This window comes from Oncorhynchus mykiss, chromosome 17 (assembly GCF_013265735.2).
Source record: "Oncorhynchus mykiss isolate Arlee chromosome 17, USDA_OmykA_1.1, whole genome shotgun sequence".
NCBI classification, from domain to species: Eukaryota; Metazoa; Chordata; class Actinopteri; order Salmoniformes; family Salmonidae; genus Oncorhynchus; species Oncorhynchus mykiss.
In genome coordinates, this window is record NC_048581.1 from 74,542,169 (window position 1) to 74,565,288 (window position 23,120).

At 42.4% G+C, this 23,120-nt stretch overlaps 1 long non-coding RNA gene across 10 annotated transcripts; it reads right to left on the reverse strand.

Annotated features, from left to right (window-relative positions):
- Positions 1–3,050: 3,050 nt before the first annotated feature.
- On the reverse strand, positions 3,051–15,432 carry LOC110494555. Of its 10 annotated transcripts, none has more exons than XR_005037075.1 (11): positions 15,323–15,432; positions 14,512–14,643; positions 13,818–13,944; positions 7,869–7,897; positions 7,631–7,748; positions 7,408–7,531; positions 4,434–4,574; positions 4,252–4,340; positions 3,976–4,098; positions 3,761–3,887; positions 3,054–3,646 (listed from the first exon to the last, which is right to left on the reverse strand). It is a non-coding gene; the product is annotated as an uncharacterized LOC110494555 (long non-coding RNA). The 10 variants fall into 10 exon arrangements; XR_005037076.1 differs by having other exon boundaries at positions 14,508–14,643; XR_005037078.1 differs by lacking the exon at positions 7,869–7,897.
- Positions 15,433–23,120: the final 7,688 nt, after the last annotated feature.

Genomic DNA, 23,120 nt, shown 5'->3' on the forward strand with positions numbered 1-23,120 from the left:
TTGTCGGTGATCAGGCCTTCCACTGTTTTGTTGTCTGCAAACATAATGATGGTGTTGGAGTCGTGCCTGGCCATTCAGTCGTGGGTGAACAGGGAGTACAGGAGGGACTGAACACGCACCCCTGGGGAGCTCCAGTGTTGAGGATCAGCATGGCAGATGTGTTGCTACCTACCCTCACCACCTGGGGGCGGCCCATCAGGAAGTCCAGGATCCAGTTGCAGAGGGAGGTGTTTAGTCCCAGGATCCTTAGCTTAGTGATGAGCTTTGAGTGTACTATGGTGTTGAACACTGAGCTGGAGTCAATGAATAGCATTCTCATATAAGTGTTCCTTTTGTCCAGGTGGGAAAGGGCAGTGTGGAGTGCAATAGAGATTGCATCATCTGTGGATCTGTTTAGGCGGTATGCAAATTGGACTGGGTCTAGGCTATCTGGGATAATGGTGTTGATGTGAGCCATTACCAACCTTTCAAAACACTTCATGGCTACGGACATGTTGAAAATATCAGTGAAGACACCTGCCAGTTGGTCAGCACATGCCCGGAGCACACGTCTTGGTAATCCGTCTGGCTCCGCAGCCTTGTGTATGTTGACCTGTTTAAAGGTCTTACTCACGTTGGCTCCGGAGAGAGTGATCACACAGTCGTCCGGAACAGCTGTGCTCTTGTCGTGTCTTTGGCTATGCCGGATTAAGAGATATGACATGCTATTCTATAAAATAATTTCTCTGTAATTAATATTACCTGATTAAGCTAATCGTGTAAATGTAATTAACTAGAAAGTCGGGGCACCACGAAATAATGTTTATGGAGCTGTTATCTTCTGAATAAACTCTTAAAGACCTGGTCATCTTTTACCTTATTAACAGTCAATATTTAATCCTCACCTTATTCAGTCTCATCTGAAAGTTGTAAATTCGCGGTTATCTTCACGGACTCTGGCTAACAAGTTGAATCAGCAATTCAAAATTTGGTTGAATTATTTATTTACTTAATACCTAAATAATCACACAGAATTACATCTACACAGAATGGATCATACATTGATCACAAAATATGTCATAAAGGAAAACATCCCTGGCGGACGGAACAGATATGACGGCTAGGCTACCCTGGGGCGGCAGGGTAGCCTAGTGGTTAGAGCGGTGGACTAGTAACCGGAAGGTTGCAAGTTCAAACGCCCGAGCTGACAAAGAATCTGTCGTTCTGCCCCTGAACAGGCAGTTAACCCACTGTTCCTAGGCCGTCATTGAAAATAAGAATTTGTTCTTAACTGACTTGCCTAGTTAAGTAAAAATAAAAAAACACAAAGAAAGGGGGTTGGGTTTTGAATGAAAGACCGGGAAGACTGAGGAACAAAAATATTTTGTGTCTCTATCGGGCCGTAGGAGGCTATGCTATCGTAAATACAGTATCTTATGCATTCTAAATAACCGCCCATTTGAAAAAGGTAAATATAAATATTTACTCTGAGCTGCGCTTCGGTAGATTGGTCATAGATAGAAGGCCGGGTTGTCCAGCATGGATCTCTTGTCCTCTGAGGAATGTCTAGTTGTGAACTGGAACGTAGTAGAATGGATACTCTGTCCATCCTCTCCTAGCCCACGTTTACAGCTGCTGTTGCTAATGCAACGGCTAGGAAGTATCACTTCTTTAGTGAATAAGAGTTCAAAGTTCATACCAAGTTGCCATACTTCAAGCCCATGCTATGTTCTGGCTGGTATAGTCGAAATTCATCCTTTCGGTGTGTTGATTGGCATCTTCACGTTGAAATTCGATGCTAATTTTGTTAGGTTCTTGTCGTTCAACCAGAGCTCACCCTGAGGTTGGCTTAGTTCTGTAGGTGATCTTTGTCCTTTCAACGTGGGGACCGCAAGTCCTCAGAAAGATGAATTTTCGTCAACGGGTTTATATAGTGGTAAAAGAAGGGCGTGTTTCATAGTTTACAACCAATGTCTGTTCACTTGGGCGTCGCCTCTGAGTGAGCAAAATTTCTCTATGACAAACCGTTCTCTCATTTAAGAAGCTAAAATTACATTTAATCTTTTCACAAATAGTTTCATATTTAAACATTTCAATTGCACAACAATTCCATGTGTCGACTTTCCAAGATACAGTTTATGTCATCCTGTCATTAGTAGTAATGTCTCAGAAAACAATTGATCTGAGATCATATTCATTAAGTACCAACGCATATTTTCAACTGGTTGGATTACCGAAATATGGTTCCGTTTCCCACCTTTTGATGCTACAAGACTCTCTCTATGTTACAAAGGCTTTACAAGAGTCAAATCTAAGTAGAGAGAGAGAAAAGGGGAAAGGAATTTATGGGGGTCATAAACCTCCCCAACAGGCCAATGTCATGACACTCTCATGCATGCGTCAGTGTTGCTTGCCTCGAAGTGAGCATAGAAGTGATTTAGCTCGTCTGGTAGGCTCGTGTCACTGGGCTCATCTGGCTGTGTTTCCCTGTGTAGTCTGTAATAGTTTGCCATCTCTGCCACATAAGACGAGCGTCGGAGCCGGTATAGTATGATTCAGTCTTAGCCCTGTATTGACACTTTACCTGTTTGATGGTTCGTCGCAGGGCATAGCAGGATTTCTTGTAAGCTTCCGGGTTAGAGTCCCACACCTTGAAAGCGGCAGCTCTGCCCTTTAGCTCAGTGCGAATGTTGCCTGTATTCCATGGCTTCTGGTTGGGGTATGTATGTACAGTCACTGTGGGGATGAAGTCCTCGATGCACTTATTGATAAAGCCAGTGAATGATGTGGTGTACTCCTCAATGCCATTGGAAGAATCCCGGAACATGTTCCAGTTTGTGATAGCAAAACAGTCCTGTAGTTTAGCATCTGCTTCATCTGACCACTTTTTTATAGACCGAGTCACTGGTGCTTCCTGCTTTCATTTTTGCTTGTAAGCAAGAATCAGGAGGATAGAGTTGTGGTCGGATTTACCAAATGGAGGGCGAGGGAGAGCTTTGTACGCGTCTCTGTGTGTGGAGTATAGGTGATCTAGAATTGCTTTCCCTCTGGTTGCACATTTAACATGTTGATGGAAATTTGGTAGAACTGATTTAAGTTTCCCTGCATTAAAGTCTCCGGCCAGTAGGAGCGCCGCCTCTGGGTGAGTGGTTTCCTCGTCTAGTTTATTGTCCAATGATAGCACATTGGTGAGTAGTATTGACTGTAACGGCCCCTGAGCCACCTCAGCGTTGGCCTTGGACAGGGTTCCCTGCAGGTCAGCCTTGGTCTCCTGCTCCTCGTCATACTGTTCCCTCAGCAGGTCACAGTCATGGCAGGAGGACTGGAAAGCATGGCCCAGGGCGCTCTATGTCTGAAGACAATGATAGTGGAGATAGCGCCAAGAAGGTGGAAGGAGGTAAGGTCAGTCGTACTTTTAAGCACAACAACTAGGTGGTGTATGTATATTGAGATGGTTATACACATTCATTTTGCTACCAGACTGATGCTGGAACCAGGAATACTATTATTCCCAATCCCATTCATTTCCATGTCATTCCCAATTCTGAATAAGCACTCCACTACAGAATAGGGCTGCTGACATGGAATGTTGGACTGAAGGAATGATTGGTGCGCTGCAGCTGTGTGACCACGGCTTCCCGCTCCTCCAGCTTTCTGCCAAACTCGGCTACAGGGATGGGGAAGAGAGTGGGAGACCAGTCAGTCAGAGAAGGGGGATTTTAAAATGGAACCTTTGGTTTTACACATTCTGTCTCTATAATACTCTAGGACAGGGCCTCACCACAGTCGGCCTGAGTGCGGGCTCTCTGGGAGTTGGTGTCATTGTTCTACTTCTGGTGCTCATCCACCTTGCCCTTGGCCTCGCTTATCTGGTTCTCATACAGACGACACATCTTCTCAGCATCAGCCTGGAAATACATGTGGGATCAGCTGCAGAACCAGCCCACATATACTTGACATTCTTCTGAACAGGTGTGTGTATGCTCATCTCTCTACCTTGCTCTTGGAGAGCTGTTCCACGTTGGATGCCAGATCGTTCGCCTCCATCTTGGCATCACCCAGCTGCTTCTCCACCTTGGCAAAGGACGCCCGGTCAGACTACAGCTCCTCGATACGAACCTGGGAGAAGACATGGGCATAGACGAAGAGATCAATGGATATTTTCAGCTTGTGATCTATGATCTTTGTAATCTATTGAGAAATGTAATAGTATTATATTATATTCATGAGAAATTGCTGTTAGTATTTCTAGACCCGGTTGTACATTCATACCTGTTATTCCTTGATCTTTTTCTGGAGCTGAATGGTCAAGGCTTGTTCATCTTCAATCTTGGTGGTGATCTGGTTAATTTCAAAGTCTCCTGATTCGAAAGAAGAGTAGATTACATTAATATTTTTTTATTGATCATTGACCAGAGAACTGATCAGTCTTCAATCAAGTAGATTGTTCTCACTTGGTCAGCTTCTATTGAAGTTGCTGCTTGTCATTCTGCAGGTCCATGACAGACTCCGTGGATAGCTTCAGGTCCCCCTCCAGCTTGCACTTGACCCATTCCAGGTCCATCCTTCTTCTCTTGCTCCAAACAACCTCCCTACTGTTTTAGGGAAGATTATGGGGAATGTCAAAGTTTAGGTGGCTGGAAAAAAAGTAAAACTAAGAAATCTAATAACAGGCAGGCAATACGATGTGGCATTGTATGAAGACAAAAATGACCTTTTTGCAACATGGTCAGGCACTTCCTGTCAGAGTTGTGAATGTGTGCGTGAGTGAGTGCAGGGCCATGGCCAGGCAGGGTGTCGGGGGTAGCAGGGTGAATGGGTGAATGGGTGGTCGCTGTGGTATGAGTATGATTGCATTTCAGACGTGACTCTGTTCTCATTGCCTCTCAAACGTGAGCATCTCTGTGTTTATTTAGAAACTAAAGCCCTCTGTTAGACGACAGGCTATAATCCTCTGTCACCCACCACATATCCCATCTATGTGCTCACTTAGAACTGCAGGCGCCTGGAACAAAAGAGGCTAGGGGCCACGGGGCAGGCGGGGGTACTTTTAGTGTGGGCCCGAGCAGCTGCTACTTGACACATGTCGCCACCTGGCTCTAAGGACACCATCAGCATTGTTTAATTTAGGAAGAGCAGAGAGGGGAGAGGGGTGGGGACGAGTGGGGAAGAATTTGTGTGAGCGAGGGGGGAATGGGGTCAATATTAACATGGGGCCACACACTTGCACGGCAACCATACATGAACAAGCACACGCCTCACACACACTGCTAACATTGCCCTTGCATACCACACATACAAGACCATGAGAGTGTGCACAAAGTTATAATATATCACAAACTGAAAGGTGCACGTGATCACATTACTATTGAACCTGCTGGAGGAAGCAGCTGGTGGAGAAGTTGGTTTGTTTTCACTGATGTATTTATATTCCTATGAAGTGTTCCGGAATTGTTCCATTATGATGTGACAACACTCCTGCACTCCAAAGAGATAATACAGTACCTCCCCAGTACTCTAGGACAACGGAATTAATTTAGGTACTTTACTAGAGCAAATTAAGCCATGATCTGTTACCTTCTCGCCATCACATTCTGGAGCTCTATTCTCAGCTGACAGTCTGGAGCAGCATGAGGACCTTGGCCAGACGCTCATCCCTCATCTCCTCTAGCTGCCCCAGCAGACCTGCCTTAAATGTGTTAAATAACACCTAGAGAAGGATAACCCCATCCAGACCCAGTCAGGAAGATCACATACTGTGCCTTGCAAGAGTATTCATCCCCCTTGGCGGTTTTCTATTTTGTTGCATTACAACCTGTAATTTTATTTTTATTTGGATTTCATGTAAGACATACACAAAATAGTCCAAATGGGTGAAGTGAAATGAAGAAAATTACTTGTTTCAAAAAGAAAATAATGGAAAAGTGGTGCGTGCATATGTATTCACCCCTTTGCTATGAAGCCCCGAAATTAGATCTGGTGCAATCAATTACCATCAGAAGTCATATAATTAGTTAAATAAAGTCCACCTGTGTACAATCTAAGTGTCACAGGTCTCAGTATATATACACCTGTTCTGAAAGATTCCCAGTCTGCAACACCACTAGGCAAGAGGCACCACCAAACAAGTGGCACCATGAAGACCAAGGACCTCTCTAAACATGTCAGGGACAAAGTTGTGTATAAGTACAGATCAGGGTTGGGTTAAAAAAAATTATCAGAAACTTTGAACATCCCACGGAGCATCATTAAATCCATTATTAAAATATGTAAAGAATATGCCAAGAGAGGGCCAGCCACCAAAACTCATGGACCAGGCAAGGAGGGCATTAATCAGAGAGGAAACAAAAAGACCAAAGATAACCCTGAAGGAGCTGCAAAGCTCCACAGCGGAGATTAGAGTATCTGTCCATAGGACCACTTTAAACTGTACACTCCACAGAGCTGTGCTTTATGGAAGAGTGGCCAGAAAAAAAGCCATTGCTTAATGAAAAAAATAACATGTTTGGTGTTCACGAAAAGGCATGTGGGAGACTCCCCAACCATATGGAAGAAGGTACTCTGGTCAGATGAGACTAAAATGTAGCTTTTAGGCCATCAAGGAAAACACTATGTCTGGCGCAAACCCAACACCTCTCATCACCCTGAGAACACCATCCCCACAGTGAAGCATGGTGGTGGCAGCATCATGCTGTGGGGATGTTTTTCATCAGCAGGGACTGGGATACTGGTCAGAATTGAAGGAATGATGGATGGAGCTAAATACAGGGAAATTCTTGAGGGAAACCTGTTTGAGTCTTCCAGAGATTTGAGATTGGGACAGAGGTTCACCTTCCAACAGGACAATGACCCTAAGCATACTGATAAAGCAACACTTGAGTGGTTTAAGGGGAAATATTTAAATGACTTGGAAAAGCCCAGTCAAAGCCCAGACCTCAATCCAATTGAGAATCTGTGGTATGACTTAAAGATTGCTGTACACTTGCGGAATCCATCCAACTTCAAGGAGCTGAAGCAGTTTTGCCTTGAAGAATGGGCAAAAATCCCATTGGCTAGATGTGCCAAGCTTATAGAGACATACCCCAAGAGACTTGTAGCTGTAATTGCTACAAAAGGAGGCTCTACAAAGTATTGACTTGAGGGGGTGAATAGTTATGCATGCTGAAGTTCTGTGTGTTATTTCTTGTTTTTTTTTCACCCAAAAATATTTTGCAGCTTCAAAGTGGTAGTCATGTTGTGGAAGTCAAATGATACAAACCCCCACAAAAAATATATATTTTATTTCCAGGTTGTAAGGCAACAAAATAGGAAAAATGCCAAGGGGGGAATACTTTAGCAAGCCACTGTACAACTTCATTTGCCTATAGATCCCATGTGTGTTTATGTGATTAATTGACCAAAAACACATGTAAACCCTCAGCCTTCTACCTTAGTATGTCCAAACTTGTACTGGTTGTGGTCGATCTCGAGGGACCCGAACAGTTTCTCTGTTGCTTTCCTGCTGTCCACAAACGCATCATCAGCGATGGCATGTGGGTTCATGATGTGATAGCTGAGAGTAAAAAGAAAACATTGTATTGTATATGATTGATTCCAAATGTATTTTATGTGTGTGTGTGTTGTGGGAATGAAAGTGTGTTATCACACTCACCACTGTTAAAACTCTGCGTAGATTATGTTGTTTAGAAATCCCTTCCTGCAGATCCTGACACCCACCAGCAAACCGTTCCAGCGAAGCTGGTGCAGCTTCAAGAAGGTATCCATGATCACTGCAGAGGGGGTTATCAATCAGAGAGAAGACGCTCTCTGGAGCACTTACAGTAAATAACATATGTTCCTACGATTTCCTTGGCACTCAGATTTAATTGGATCTCAGTTGAATGCTATACCTGGAGTCTTGGTCTCGTTGGGGATAAGGCTAAGGACAAAGTGAGTGCAGCAGAGGTTAGTCATCAGCTTGTTCAGATTCTTATTCAGAGCGACATAAAGTAAGTGCATTCATCTATGTCACGCCCTGATCTGTTTCATCTGTCCTTGTGCTTGTGCTCATCTCCACCTCCTCCAGGTGTCGCCCATCTTCCCCACTTATCCCCTGGGTAGTTTGTCTGGTCTTGTTTGTTCAAGCCTACCAGCGTTTTGTCTCAGCTCCTGTTTTTCCCCAGTCTCTTTTTTTCACCCTCCTGGTTTTTGACCCTTGCCTGTCCTGACCATGTACCTGCCCACCTGCCCACCTGACCACTCGGCCTGTCCCTGACTCTGAGCCTGCCTGCCGTCCTGTACCTTTGCTCCACCTCTGGATTACCGACCTCTGTGATAAAATAATTTATATGTTTAAAGATAATGATTAAATAATTCCACTCTGAAAACATATAATTGTATGAAATGTATTAGAATCATAAAACTATAATCTGATGATGTGTGTAGTTTTAGTCAGAATTAGAACAAGGACCTTTCGATCCTTTTTAGTATGTAAGCAGGGTGCAAGTGGGAAACAAATGATAAGAGGAGCTATCGACAGATGAGTTGTACTACTGTGTTCCTTACAGGACATGTTGTCTCCACCCTTGGAGGGGAGAAACTGTTAGGCTTGCAGAAAATTATGAAACGTTGCAGATTAAAGAAACAATGTATCTATGTAGTGGAAAAACACTGACTGTCTGAGCAAGGCGTAGCTTAAGATTTGAACTGGTTTGTGTGTGTTATAAAGACTGTGTTTGCCTTTTTGATTTTAGAATGTTCTCTGAATAAACTGTACTAACCTTTTGCATAAGCTGAGTCTTTGCCTAATTATTATTATACCCATGGTCTTACAAACCTCGGGGATTGGTCAAAGCTATTGATTGTTAGTTATTATCATTGGGATTGAAAATTCTCGTGAAATTGAGGTTCCATTTCAGGCCGGTGGCAAACTGGTAGGCGACAGAAAACGGTGATGAAATCCAACCAACATTGAAACCTCAGCTGTAAAAAATAAGGTTGGTGCTTTTTATTTAGAGATATATAGGTGGCAGGTTAGAGCGTTGGACTAGTAACCGGAAGGTTGTAAGTTCAAACCCCCGAGCTGATAAGGCTACAAATCTGCCGTTCTGCCCCTGAACAGGCAGTTAAGCCACTGTTCCTAGGGTGTCATTGAAAAAAAGAATTTGTTCTTAACTGACTTGCCTAGTTAAATAAAGGTTTAAAAAAATATCTGTATGATTGCATTAAATGAGGTAAAGGATTTTAAGGGAAAGCAGGATTTAACCGGAGATGATGTATTCTGGGTGTTAGACGCTAAAATATCAAAGGAGTTTATATCTGGTGACCTGTCTTTAGAATGTTGTGTGGGGGGAAATGTTTTAAAGGGAACCATGTATTCTGTGCAAATGGAAGATAGGAATCGGGTATAAGTTCAAATAGGAGGAGGGGGGTCCGGAATGACTCCAAGGTATCTGTGGCCACTACCAATATAAACTAGCTATATGTTGAGACCTTAAATGTAAAATTGGTTGAAAGACATTGGCACAAAAACGTAAATTGGAAGGCAAAATATAATAACAAAATTTGGAGAGAGGAGGTGTGACGACCCTCCCACTCTGTCTGCCGTATTCTCTCTTTGTTGTTTCCTTATTAGGATGCTGGTGGGCGGAGTTGGGAGGGTCGTCAGCTACATGAGAAACACCTGGGCCCGGTGTCTCCCAGGATAAATACACCACTTCCCCATTCATGGAGGAGACTCTCTCCATGCAGACACCTTTATGGATTTTGTTGTGTTTCTTGGTGGTTTTTGGGATGTTTGCGACAGCATCTTTCAACACCCTGCATTATCACGTTAATGCATGCAAAACACTCACTTACACTACTGATTACACACACCATTGTGTATTTTTTTTAGTTGCTTTAGTTACGCCTTATCTCCACGTTGTCTCCCTTTTGTTACGGGCTTTGAGCCGGTTCGTGACAAGTGGGGGCTCATCCGGGATCTTTGAATTATTGGTTTGGGAGACCGTGGAGGTACGTGTTTGGTTTGCATATTTTGTTTGAGTTTGATAGGCCCAGTATTGGTTGCCTTTGTTGTTTGGGTTGTGTGCTGCGTTGGAGAGAGTATAATGGTTAGTTTCCAGGCCCTGCCTAGCCTGGAAACGTTTGTTCTACTTTCTGTTGGGACGTCAGTCTGAGGTGAGTAATCGGCTGTGTACCTCGGTGGGAGATTTGGGTAGGGTAGTGAAACTTGCTACCCGGAGCTATAGCCTTTTTCCCCTGATAAGCTTAGCGACATCTTTCATTTTTTGGAATATGTTGGGCATGGTTAATGTTTGTTAATTTTGTGTGGTGTCTGTGGACTGAGCAGTTGTCTCGGGGGCACATCCGCGGCTTGGTGGAATTTGCCAGCATGCTGGGGAGTTCTATTTCCTTGCCGGCGGGCTACAGTGCGTAAATTCCCACCGCAAATCCGCACGAAGACTATGGTTGAGTTATTGTAGGTTTTGGGGAAGCTCCGTCTCATCTCTCTTCTGTGGTGCTCAGGGTGATTTGTCAATTATCGGGTTGTGGTCTGGTGTGCTCAGCAGAGGGGGAAGAGCGCGAATATTTTGTGACTATGGCTTCTTATATAGATGAGTTCATTCGCTTTCCATCGGAGGAGTTAGATTTAGGTACTAAAGAACAGCTGTTAAAGGTTGCTGAACACTACAAGGTTGAGATTAGTGATAAACGTCTAAAGAATTCTATTAGGTTGATATTGAAGGCCAATCTGATGGAGAGGGGTATTCTTGAAGTTACCACTGGGCCAGCCTCTGCTGAGAATTTGTCGTCTCCCCACGTTACAATGGCCATTCCATCGGTTAGTCCTAGTAGCCTTCTTTTTGAACAGCAGAAATAACTGCTTCTGTTACAGCTAGAGCATGATCGTGATAAGCTTTCATTAAATCACACATGTAACATAGTAAATTAAAGCTACACTCATTGTGAATCCAGCCAACATGTCCGATTTTAAAAATGCTTTTCGGCGAAAGCATAAGAAGCTATTATCTGATAGCACAACAGTAAACAAAGAGGGTAGCATATTTCAACCCTGCAGGCACTACACAACGAATAAATAAAATATAAAACATACTTTACCTTTGACAAGCTTCTTTTGTTGGCACTCCAATATGTCCCATAAACATCACAATTGGTCATTTTGTTCGATTAATTCCGTCATATATATCCAAAATGTCAAATTATTTGGCGTGTTTGATCCAGAAAAAAAACAGCTTCCAAATTGCGCAACGTCACTACAAAATTTCAAAAGTTGCCTGTAAACTTTGCCAAAACATTTCAAACTACTTTTGTAATAAAACGTTAGGTATTTTTAAACGTTAATAATCGATCAAATTGAAGACGGGTCTATCTGTGTTCAATACAGGTAGACTACAAACCAAGCTACTTTTCAAGTCTTGCTCAACTCTCAACAGTGTTACGCAGTTCCTAGATGGCTGTACTTCATTGCACAAAGGAATAACCTCAACCAAATTCCAAAGAGTGGGGACATCCAGAAGCGGTAGAAACTGAAAACAAGTTCCTAATAAATATCGTTTCCCAATGAGAACTCACTGAACACAGACCTCAAAAAAGAAATCTGAACGGTTAGTCCTCGGGGTCTTGTCTGCTACATAAGTTCTGTTATACTCACACATGATTCAAACAGTTTTAGAAACTTTGTTCTATCCAAATCTAATAATATGCATATCTTATATTCTTGAAATGAGTAGCGGGAAGTTGAAATTGGGCACGCTATTTATCCAAATGTCAAAATGCTGCCCCTTATACCTTAAGTTAACTCCTGATGAGTACCAGTGTTATAGAGACAAGAATGGCACCAAGAACTTAGATGATTTTAATGGCTGAAAGGTAATCGTTAATGTGACTGACTTAGGTTTGGAAGTACAGGATAAAATTCTTAACCTCACAGCACCTATAACTGATGTAGGGTGGGCTCATACCAGCAAAGGACGCATACGAAATAAACTACCAAAAAGGGTGGTTAGGAACTTGCGCCCTGGGGTTATTGGTTTCAACCAGTTTGAGTTAGTCATCAGAGGCCAGTAGGCACAGGAGGAGTTTTGACCAGGATGAGTGTAGCTTTGTCTAGATGGATGCTATTGGCATCCTCAGGGAAATTCCAGATGAATACAAAGCTATGAATCAAATAGGTGAAGGCTTTACCACAACATTATTTTGGTGGTTGACAAATAAAAATGTGGATTGGATTAATGGCATATATTATAATCAACAGAGATTTGTGAATGATACTGGGGATGCAGTAAAGGGGTTCTCTGACCAATTATCCGCCACCTCATGACCTTTTAAAATAGACTGACCCTCGAGGAGCCAATATTAGATGAGACTATCTTCAATGTTTAGACAGAGACTGTTCCTTCATGATTATGTATTGGTTTGGTTTATTCTTGTATAACATTTGTTTCCATATAGTGTTTGATACATCCGTGTGTATTATTTAGTCATTAAGGGTGGATTGATAAAATAATTTATATGTTTAAAGATAATGATTAAATAATTCCACTCTGAAAACATATAATTGTATGAAATGTATTAGAATCATTAAACTATAATCTGATGATGTGTGTAGTTTTAGTCAGAATTAGAACAAGGACATTTCGATCCTTTTTAGTATGTAAGCAGGGTGCAAGTGGGAAACAAATGATAAGAGGAGCTATCGACAGATGAGTTGTACTACTGTGTTCCTTACAGGACATGCTGTCTCCACCCGTGGAGGGGAGAAACTGTTAGGCTTGCAGAAAATTATGAAACGTTGCAGATTAAAGAAACAATGTATCTATGTAGTGGAAAAACAGACTGTCTGAGCAAGGCGTAGCTTAAGATTTGAACTTGTTTGTGTGTGTTATAAAGACTGTTTGCTATTTTTGATTTTAGAACGTTCTCTGAATAAACTGTATTTACCTTTTGCATAAACTGAGTCTTTGCCTAATTATTATTATACCCATGGTTTTACAAACCTCGGGGATTGGTCAAAGCTATTGATTGTTAGTTATCATTGGGATTGAAAATTCTTGGTACACTCTGCCTGACCTGACGCTGAGCTTGCCTGTCGTCCTGTACCTTGACTTCCACTCTGGATTATCAACCCCTGCCTGCCTTGACCTGTCGTTTGCTTGCCCCTGCACTTGGGTCTTACCTTGATTCCTGATAATCTAGGTGAGACAACCACATATCACAGTAAAATATACAGGATACAAACATTCCATTTCAGCAAAACAATGGATATATAGTGTTTAGAAAACACATTTTCATACACATGTAAAATCTATTAATTAAAAGTCTGAGAATAAGAAGATTTTACAAACACATGAAGGTACCCATAAGCAATACTTTCTGATGAATAAATACAAATTAGAAAAATGTGTGGATATAGCGTTTTCAAAATAAACTAGTCAATATCTAAGTTCTTGCTGCAGTTAATGAGAATATGCTCTCCCTCACTCCTTCAGTTGTTGTGCACAGCTGAAGCTCATCCATTGACTTCAGGGAGGAAACAGTATGTGATGCATATGAGAGTGGAGCCAGCAGAGACTTAAAGTGATGTTCATGTGATAATTTCCCTAAACATCACTACAAGTCTTAACTGTCTCCTTCTCAGCACTGGATAGATTATCTCTCAATGTAGAATCAGCTTCACTGCCTAACTAGCTTTGTCCTTTCTGCTTGTTTATTAAAATGTAATACTTGTATAATTTCACTGTCTACTAGATAAAGTGTAAACTAGCATGATTGCATTATATTAGCTATATGAAATCATTTGCGAGCAACTTGCCAACAGAGGAAGTTGTCCCTCTCACCTTATGTAGCTGTGACACACTGGGACGAGGCAGCCTTCTTCCTCTTCTCCTTGCCTCCAGTCATTTGGTCTGAGTCAGAGCCAACATAGTTCTTATAGAGGCAGGCCAGCAGCTTGTTGGAGGGCTTCTGGAAGCACAACACCACTGTCTTATTCAACAGGTCATTGTTTTATCCAAGCAGCCAATGATGTTGTACAGTACCTGGAGTGTCAGGATAACGTCTTAATAGTTTCTGTTTTCATATGGAGTACAAGATAATTACAATGCACCCTATAGCAGAAAACACATGGTTTTCTGGTATAGAAATGAGATACTCGGGGTACCACAAAATCCTGCTCTGCTTTTACTGAATATCACTGATATTGATGGATTGAGAAGCTCATATGGCTACAAGTTGCTCTAACTACTGCCAAAAGAGTCATATTGAGAGTTGTGGGTGAAAAATGAAACCTATACTGTTTGTCTGCATTGCTTGCTGTTTGGGGTTTTAGGCTGGGATTCTGTATAAGCACTTTGACATCTGCTGATGTTAAAAAAAATTGATTGGATTGCTTTGTGCCAATTGTATTGTTAAGAAACAATCAACTTCAATTGAAAAAAATATTATTACTTCGCTAAGACATGTCATTATGGAAGTTATATCAAATAACACTATCTAAAGTAATACAATAGTATATCATTGTTACATACTTACTACTTCAGTGTGGTGCATCAGCTCATAGTGGGCCTTGTACTTGCGCTTCTTATCAGGTTGTGGCTTCTGAAAGTTAGCTGACTTTCCAGTATGGTTGTCGTAAAACTTGGCTTTAAAGTTGTCGTCTGTCGCCTTGGGGAACAAATCCAATCAATTTTTATTGGTCACATACACATGGTTAGCAGATGTTATTGCGAGTGTAGCGAAATGCTTGTGCTTCTAGTTCCGACAGTGCAGCAATATCTAACAAGTGATCTAACAATTGCACAACAACTACCTAATACACACAAATCTAAGTAAAGGAATGGAATAAGAATATATACATATACATATATGGATGAGCAATGACCGAGTGGCATAGGCAAGATACAATAGGTGGTATAAAATACAGCATTTACATATGAGATGAGTAATGCAAGATATGTAAACATTCAAGTGGAATTATTAAAGTGACTAGTGATCCATTTATTAAAGTAGCCAATGATTTGTATGTAGGCAGCAGCCTCATTGTGTTAGTGATGGTTGTTGATGGGGCGGCAGGGTAGCCTAGTGGTTAGAGCGTTGGACTAGTAACCGGAAGGTTGTGAGTTCAAACCCCCGAGCTGACAAGGTACAAATCTGTCGTTCTGCCCCTGAACAGGCAGTTAACCCACTGTTCCCAGGCCGTCATTGAAAATAAGAATTTGTTCTTAACTGACTTGCCTGGTTAAATAAAGGTAAAATAAAAAATAAAATAAAAACAGTCTGATGGCCTTGAGATAGAAGCTATTTTTCAGTCTCTCGTTCCCAGCTTTGATGCCCCTGTACTGACCTCGCCTTCTGGATGGTAGCGCGGTGAACAGGCTCGGGTGGTTGATGATCTTTTTGGCCTTCCTGTGACATGCACTCATCTTCAAGGATGGACATGATCCCACAGGGGCTGGAGAAACAAGGCTCAACTTAACATGAAATACTGTTGCAGTTTCCCATTGGGGAAGTTGATGCACAGCTGCTCAAAGCTGTTGAGCTGAAATGAAAGGGACATGGGTTCAGAATAAGCATATTTTTGTAATAATATTTTTTATTTAACCTTTATTTAACTAGGCAAGTCAGCTAAGAACAAATTATTATGTACAATGACGGCCTACATATAGAGTGGAATAAAATCCTTGGATTTTAAGAATGCATAAAGCACTTCCGATTTTAGTCTTGTGATACGTTGCTGAAAAATTATGTAAACATTAACAGACCACACCCAAATGACGAACCATCTGTTTTCTGCTAACTAGCAGTGAAAGATCCAGGTAGAAAGATGTTTGTTTGTGAATTGCCTCAAAAGATATCACCCTGTGAAAACTGTGGCGTGGATAGACCTACAACAAATCAAAGCCAGCTATTTCCAGCACACCTATGAAGAACTGGCAAGGCAGGGATTTGTACAGGGTCTTGTTAATGCGTCCCATCAGCCATGTCAACATGCGGCCGGCAGTAAGTGGCTTTGGCCAGAGCTTCAACGGAATAGTTAACCTACAGCACCCAACCATATACAGTTGAAGTCAGAAGTTTACATACACTTAGGTTGGAGTCATTAAAACTCGTTTTTCAACCACTCCACAAATTTCTTGTTAACAAACTATAGTTTTGGCAAGTCGGTTAGGACATCTACTTTGTGCATGACACAAGTAATCTTTCCAACAATTGTTAACAAACAGATTATTTCAGTTATAATTCACTGTATCACAATTCCAGTGAGTCAGAAATGTACATACACTAAGTTGACTGTGCCTTTAAACAGCTTGGAAAATTCCAGAAAATTATGTCAGGGCTTTAGAAGCTTCTGATAAGCTAATTGACATAATTTGAGTCAATTGGAGGTGTATCTGTGGATGAATTTCAAGGCCTACCTTCAAACTCAGTGCCTCTTTGCTTGACATCCTGGGGAAATCTAAAGAAATAATTGAAGACCTCCGCAAGTCTGGTTCATCCTTGGGAGCAATTTCCAAACGCCTGAAGGTACCCCGTTCGTCTGTACAAACAATAGTACGCAAGTATAAACACCATGGGACCACACAGCCATCATACTGCTCAGGAAGGAGACGCGTTCTGTCTCATGGAGATGAGCATACTTTGGTGCGAAAAGGGAAAATCAGAACAACAGCAAAGGCCCTTGTGAAGATGCTGGAGGAAACAGGTACAAAAGTATCTATATCCACAGTAAAAACGAGTCCTATATCGTCATAACCTGAAAGGCCGCTCAGCAAGGAAGAAGCCACTGCTCCAAAACAGCCATAAAAAGCTAGACTGCGGTTTGCAACTGCACATGGTAACAAAGTTTGTACTTTTTGGATAAATGTCCTCTGGTCTTATGAAACAAAAACTGTTTGACCATAATGACCATCATTATGTTTGGAGGAGAAAGAGGGAGGCTTGAAAGCCGAAGAACACAATCCCAACCGTGAAGCACGGGGGTGGCAGCATCTTGTGATGTTTTTTTTACTGCAGGAGCGACTGGTGCAATTCACAAAATAGATGGCGTCATGAGGAAGTAGAATTATGTGGATATATTGAAGCAACATCTCAAGACATCAGTCAGGAAGTTGAAGCTTGGTCACAAATGGGTCTTCCAAATGGACAATGACCCCAAGCATACTTCCAAAGTTGTGGCAAAATGGCATAAAGACAACAAAGTCACGGTAATGGAGTGGCCATCACAAAGCCCTGACCTCAATCCTATAGAAAATGTGGGGTCAGAACTGAAAAAGCATGTGCGAGCAAGGAGGCCTACAAAACTGACTCAGTTACACCAGCTCTGCCAGGAGGAATGGGCCAAAATTCACCCAATTTATTGTGGGAAGCTTGTGGAAGGCTACCTAAAACGTTTGACCCAAGTTAAGCAATTTAAAGGCAATGCTACCAAATACTAATTGAGTGTATGTCAACTTCTGACCCACTGGGAATGTGATGAAATAAATCAAAGCTGAAATAACTCATTCTCTCTTCAATTATTCTGAAATTTCACATTCTTAAAACAAAGTGGTGATCCTAACTGACCTAAGACAGGGAATTTGTACTGGGATTAAATGTTAGGAATTGTGAAAAACTGAATTTAAATGCATTTGGCTAAGGTGTATGCACACACACACACGGCACACACAGGGTACGCAGCTGTCATTCGCATGGGTACTCCCTGTTGCTTGGATAGCAGATTCTATGGTCTGTGATGTGTTGAGTATTTGATTGATTTAATATTAAGAACCTATCCCTGCTGGAATGCTAATCACGGAGCTAAATTAACACAAATTAACCTACATTTACTGTACAGATGCAGTGGATTAATGTCCTTTGACTACGTGGGGGTGTTCGACGCTCTGTACCTTTACTCGTTCCCCACCTTCACACTGGGGTGCAGGAGCCCCTTGATGAGGTCAGCTGAACTGACTTCCATTAGGGAGGAGGCTTTGTCAGCACCTGGACAAACATACAAAAGATGTTAATGATGAGACACACACAAGCATAACAATCTGTTGGTTGGAGGCTACAATGTATATGGTCCTGATCTGGTCTCTATGTATGTCTTGACTATTAGACAATAGTCAGTCCACTTTTGTGCAATGTCTCAAATTGGTAGTCCCCCTTACTTTCAGTGCCTTCAGCCTGTGGAGGAGACGATCTTAGTCAATCAAAACTCATGTGATTGGGTCAACAAACACTGCAGTACTTTCTGAGTAGTATTGGATTTGATCCTAATTTACCAATAAGTTCTGGTTTCTTCTGAGACATGATCTGATAGTAGATATGGTAGCTCCTCTCCCCAGGTTATTGAAATATCACTCTGGATTTTCCAGAATATCTAAAAGAAAAGAAATCATAGTTAAATCAAATAAACAATAAATCACACAGTGCATTCGGAAAGTATTCAGACCCCTTGACTTTTTCCACATTTTGTTACGTTAAAGCCTTATTCTAAAATGGATTCAATTGTTTTTTTCCCTCATCAATCTACACACAATGCAAAAACTGTTTTTTTTTGTAAATGTATTAAAAATACAAAACTTTCCTTTTTGAAACAGTCTGTTGTTATTAATATCGTTACAGCCCCACCATTTACATTTTCTTCTCACTCCCTATTTAGATTTTTGATTTAGATTTTCCTCTTTAAACTTTATCAATTTTTACAAAAGGTTTAAAGAGGAAAATCTAAATAGGGAGTGAGAAGAAAATGTAGATGGGGCTGTAACGATGTTAATAACAACAGACGATTTCAAAAAGGGAAATTGTAAGAATTGAATGAATAAAAAAAATCATTAAAATAATTGAAAGATAACAAGCAGTAACAAAAGAGGGCTGTACACATGACAAATAAGAGCAGACTTTGAGCCACAAAGGACAGTAAGAATGAAAATGTACATTCACTGTTTAGATGCTCAATGATGGAGTATGACCAAGACACCATAAAGGAAGAGGGAAAACATTGAGGGGAGTTCTTATGAAAAAAACCAACAAAACATTTTTAAAAGGGGGAGGGAAACAAAAATTCGCAATGCCATATTGACCTTACTCCTTTTTTAGCAGCTGCTTCCCCAAGAGCTGCGTACCACTGCTGGCTTGCTTCTGAAGCTAAGCAGGGTTGGTCCTGGTCAGTCCTTGGATGGGAGACCAGATGCTGCTGGAAGTGGTGTTGGAGGGCCAGTAGGAGGCACTGTTTCCACTGGTCTAAAAAATATCCTAATGCCCCAGGGCAGTGATTGGGGACACTGCCCTGTGTAGGGTGCCGTCTCTCGGATGGGATGTTAAACAGGTGTCCTGACTCTCTGAGGTCATTAAAGATCCCATGGCACTTATCGTAAGAGTAGGGGTGTTAACCCCGGTGTCCTGGCTAAATTCCCAATCTGACGCTCTAACCATCACGGTCACCTAATAATCCCCAGTTTACAATTGGCTCATTCATCCCCCTCCTCTCCCCTGTAACTATTCCCCAGGTCGTTGCTGCAAATGAGAACGTGTTCTCAGTCAACTTACCTGGTAAAATAACGGATAAATAAAAAAACAATGGCAAAATACTGAATGACACGTTTTGGGTTGGCAGTTTTGCCAGCACCGGATTCTCCGCTATAGGAGTGTGGGAAAAATACCAGAATGTTCTCTCTGAAACAAAAACGAGTACCAAAAAACTCCTGTTTTCACATCTTGAGATGTAACACATAAAAATAATACATTGCTCAAAAAAATAAATGGAATACTTAAACAACTTACATTTCACATGCTGTTGTGCAAATGGAATAGACAACAGGTGGAAATTATAGGAAATTAGCAAGACACCCCCAATAAAGGAGTGGTTCTGCAGGTGGTGACCAAAGACCACTTCTCAGTTCCTATGCTTCCTGGCTGATGTTTTGGTCACTTTTGAATGCTGGCGGTGCTTTCACTCTAGTGGTAGCATGAGACGGAGTCTACAACCCACACAAGTGGCTGAGGTAGTGCAGCTCATCCAGGATGGCACATCAATGCGAGCTGTGGCAAGAAGGTTTGCTGTGTCTGTCAGCGTAGTGTCCAGAGCATGGAGGCACTACCAGGAGACAGGCCAGTACATCAGGAGACGTGGAGGAGGCCGTAAGAGGGCAACAACCCAGCAGCAGGACCGCTACCGCCGCCTTTGTGCAAGGAGGAGCAGGAGGAGCACTGCCAGAGCCCTGCAAAATGACCTGCAGCAGGCCACAAATGTGCATGTGTCTGCTCAAACGGTCAGAAACAGACTCCATGAGGGTGGTATGAGGGCCCGACGTCCACAGGTGGGGGTTGTGCTTACAGCCCAACACAGTGCAGGACGTTTGGCATTTGCCAGAGAACGCCAAGATTGGCAAATTCGCCACTGGCGCCCTGTGCTCTTCACAGATGAAAGCAGGTTCACACTGAGCACATGACAGACGTGACAGAACCTGGAGACGCCGTGGAGAACGTTCTGCTGCCTGCAACATCCTCCAGCATGACCGGTTTGGCGGTGGGTCAGTCATGGTGTGGGGTGGCATTTCTTTGGGGAGCCGCACAGCCCTCCATGTGCTCGCCAGAGGTAGCCTGACTGCCATTAGGTACCGAGATGAGATCATCAGACCCCTTGTGAGACCATATGCTGGTGCGTTTGGCCCTGGGTTCCTCCTAATGCAAGACAATGCTAGACCTCATGTGGCTGGAGTGTGTCAGCAGTTCCTGCAAGAGGAAGGCATTGATGCTATGGACTGGCCCGCCCGTTCCCCAGACCTGAATCCAATTGAGCACATCTGGGACATCATGTCTCACTCCATCCACCAACGCAACGTTACACCACAGACTGTCCAGGAGTTGGCGGATGCTTTAGTCCAGGTCTGGGAGGAGATCCCTCAGGAGACCATCCGCCACCTCACCAGGAGCATTCTTAGGCGTTGTAGGGAGGTCATACATGCACGTGGAGGCCACACACACTACTGAGCCTCATTTTGACTTGTTTTAAGGACATTACATCAAAGTTGGATCAGCCTGTAGTGTGGTTTTCCACTTTAATTTTGAGTGTGACTCCAAATCCAGACCTCCATGGGTTGATAAATTTGATTTCCATTGATAATTTTTGTATTTTTTTGTATTTTTGCATTCAACTATGTAAAGAAAAAAGTATTTAATAAGAATATTTCATTCATTCAGATCTAGGATGTGTTATAGGATGTTATTTTAGTGTTCCCTTTATTTTTTTGAGCAGTGTATATATATATATATATATATACATACAGCAGGTCAGCCACCAGGGGGAGACTCATCGAGGCATGGTAACAGACTGCGTATACATCACGAGGCAGTGGCTCCATCTGCTGGACGTGCCAGGTCTCGACGGGCTCTCCGGAAAGGACAAATTGGGGCTAATTGGGAGGCGGTGTGTAATCAAGGGAGGATTGCTCACCAGCTGTGCAAGGCCAATAAAGCTGCCAGAAGGGCAGCACACAGGGGGGGACTGGGGGAAGTAAGGTGACTTCTGTGTAGTTGGAGACGGTGCCCGAGGGAGTTTGTGTGCCAAACAGGATACAGCAAGACCCGGAGCCCAGAAGACAGTATCCCGGGGAGGGTCTCATGGGGGAGACCTTTCCTTTTCTTTTGATTTATTATTTAATAAACACCCTTGAAACCGAGCTAATCATACTCTGTCCGTGTCTGATCTGTGTAAAACGTCTTGACCAAACCCCCTGGTCTGCCACAATATATATATACAGTTGAAGTCAGAGGTTAACATACACCTTAGCCAAATACATTTAAACTCCGTTTTCACAATTCCTGACATTTAATCTTAGTAAAAATGGTCTTAGGTCAGTTAGGATCACCACTTTGTTTAAAAAATGTGAAATGTCAGAATAATAGTAGAGAATTATTTATTTCAGCTTTTATCTCTTTCATCACATTCCCAGTGGGTCAGAAGTTTACATACACTCAATTAGTATTTGGTAGCATTGCCTTTAAATTGCTTAACTTGGGTCAAACGTTTCAGGTAGCCTTCCACAAGCTTTGCACAATAAGTTGGGTGAATTTTGGCCCATTCCTCCTGACAGAGCTGGTGTACCCGAGTCAGGTTTGTAGGCCTCCTTGCTCGCACACGCCTTTTCAGTTCTGCCCACAAATTTTCTATGGGATTGAGGTTAGGGCTTTGTGATGGCCAATCCATTACCTTGACGTTGTTGCCATTTTACCACAACTTTGGAAGTATGCTTGGGGTCATTGTCCATTTGGAAGACCCATTTGCAACCAAGCTTTAACTTCCTGACTGATGTCTTGAGATGTTGCCTCAATATATCCACATAATTTTACTTCCTCATGATGCCATCTATTTTGTGAAGTGCACCAGTCCCTCCTGCAGCAAAGCATCCCCACATCATAATGCTGCCACCCCCGTGCTTCACGGTTGGGATTGTGTTCTTTGGCTTGCAAGCCTCCCCCTTTTTCCTCCAAACATAACGATGGTCATTATGGCCCATCAATTCTATTTTTGTTTCATCAGACCAGAGGACAATTCTCCAAAAAGTACAAACTTTGTCCCCATATGTAGTTGAAACCGTAGTCTAGCTTTTTTATGGCGGTTTTAGAGCAGTGGCTTCTTCCTTGCTGAGCCGCCTTTCAGGTGATGTTGATATAGGACTCGTTTTACTGTGGATATAGATACTTTTGTACCTGTTTCCTCCAGCATCTTCACAAGGTCCTTTGCTGTTGTTCTGGGATTGATTTGCCTTTTTCGCAACAAAGTACGTTCATCTCTCGAAGACAGAACACATCTCCTTCCTGAGCGGTATGACGGCTGCGTGGTCCCATGGTGTTTATACTTGCGTACTATTGTTTGTACAGATGAATGTGTTACCTTCAGGCATTTGGAAATAGCTCCCAAGGATGAACCAGACCTGTGGAGGTCTGCAATTATTTATCTGCGGTCTTGGCTGATTTCTTTTGATTTCCCCATGATGTCAAGCAAAGAGGCACTGAGTTTGAAGGTAGGCCTTGAAATACGTCCACGGGCACACCTCCAATTGACTCAAATTATGTCAATTAGCCTATCAGAAGTGTCTAAAGCCATGACATTATTTTCTAGAATTTTCCAAGCTGTTTAAAGGCTCACTCAAGTTAAT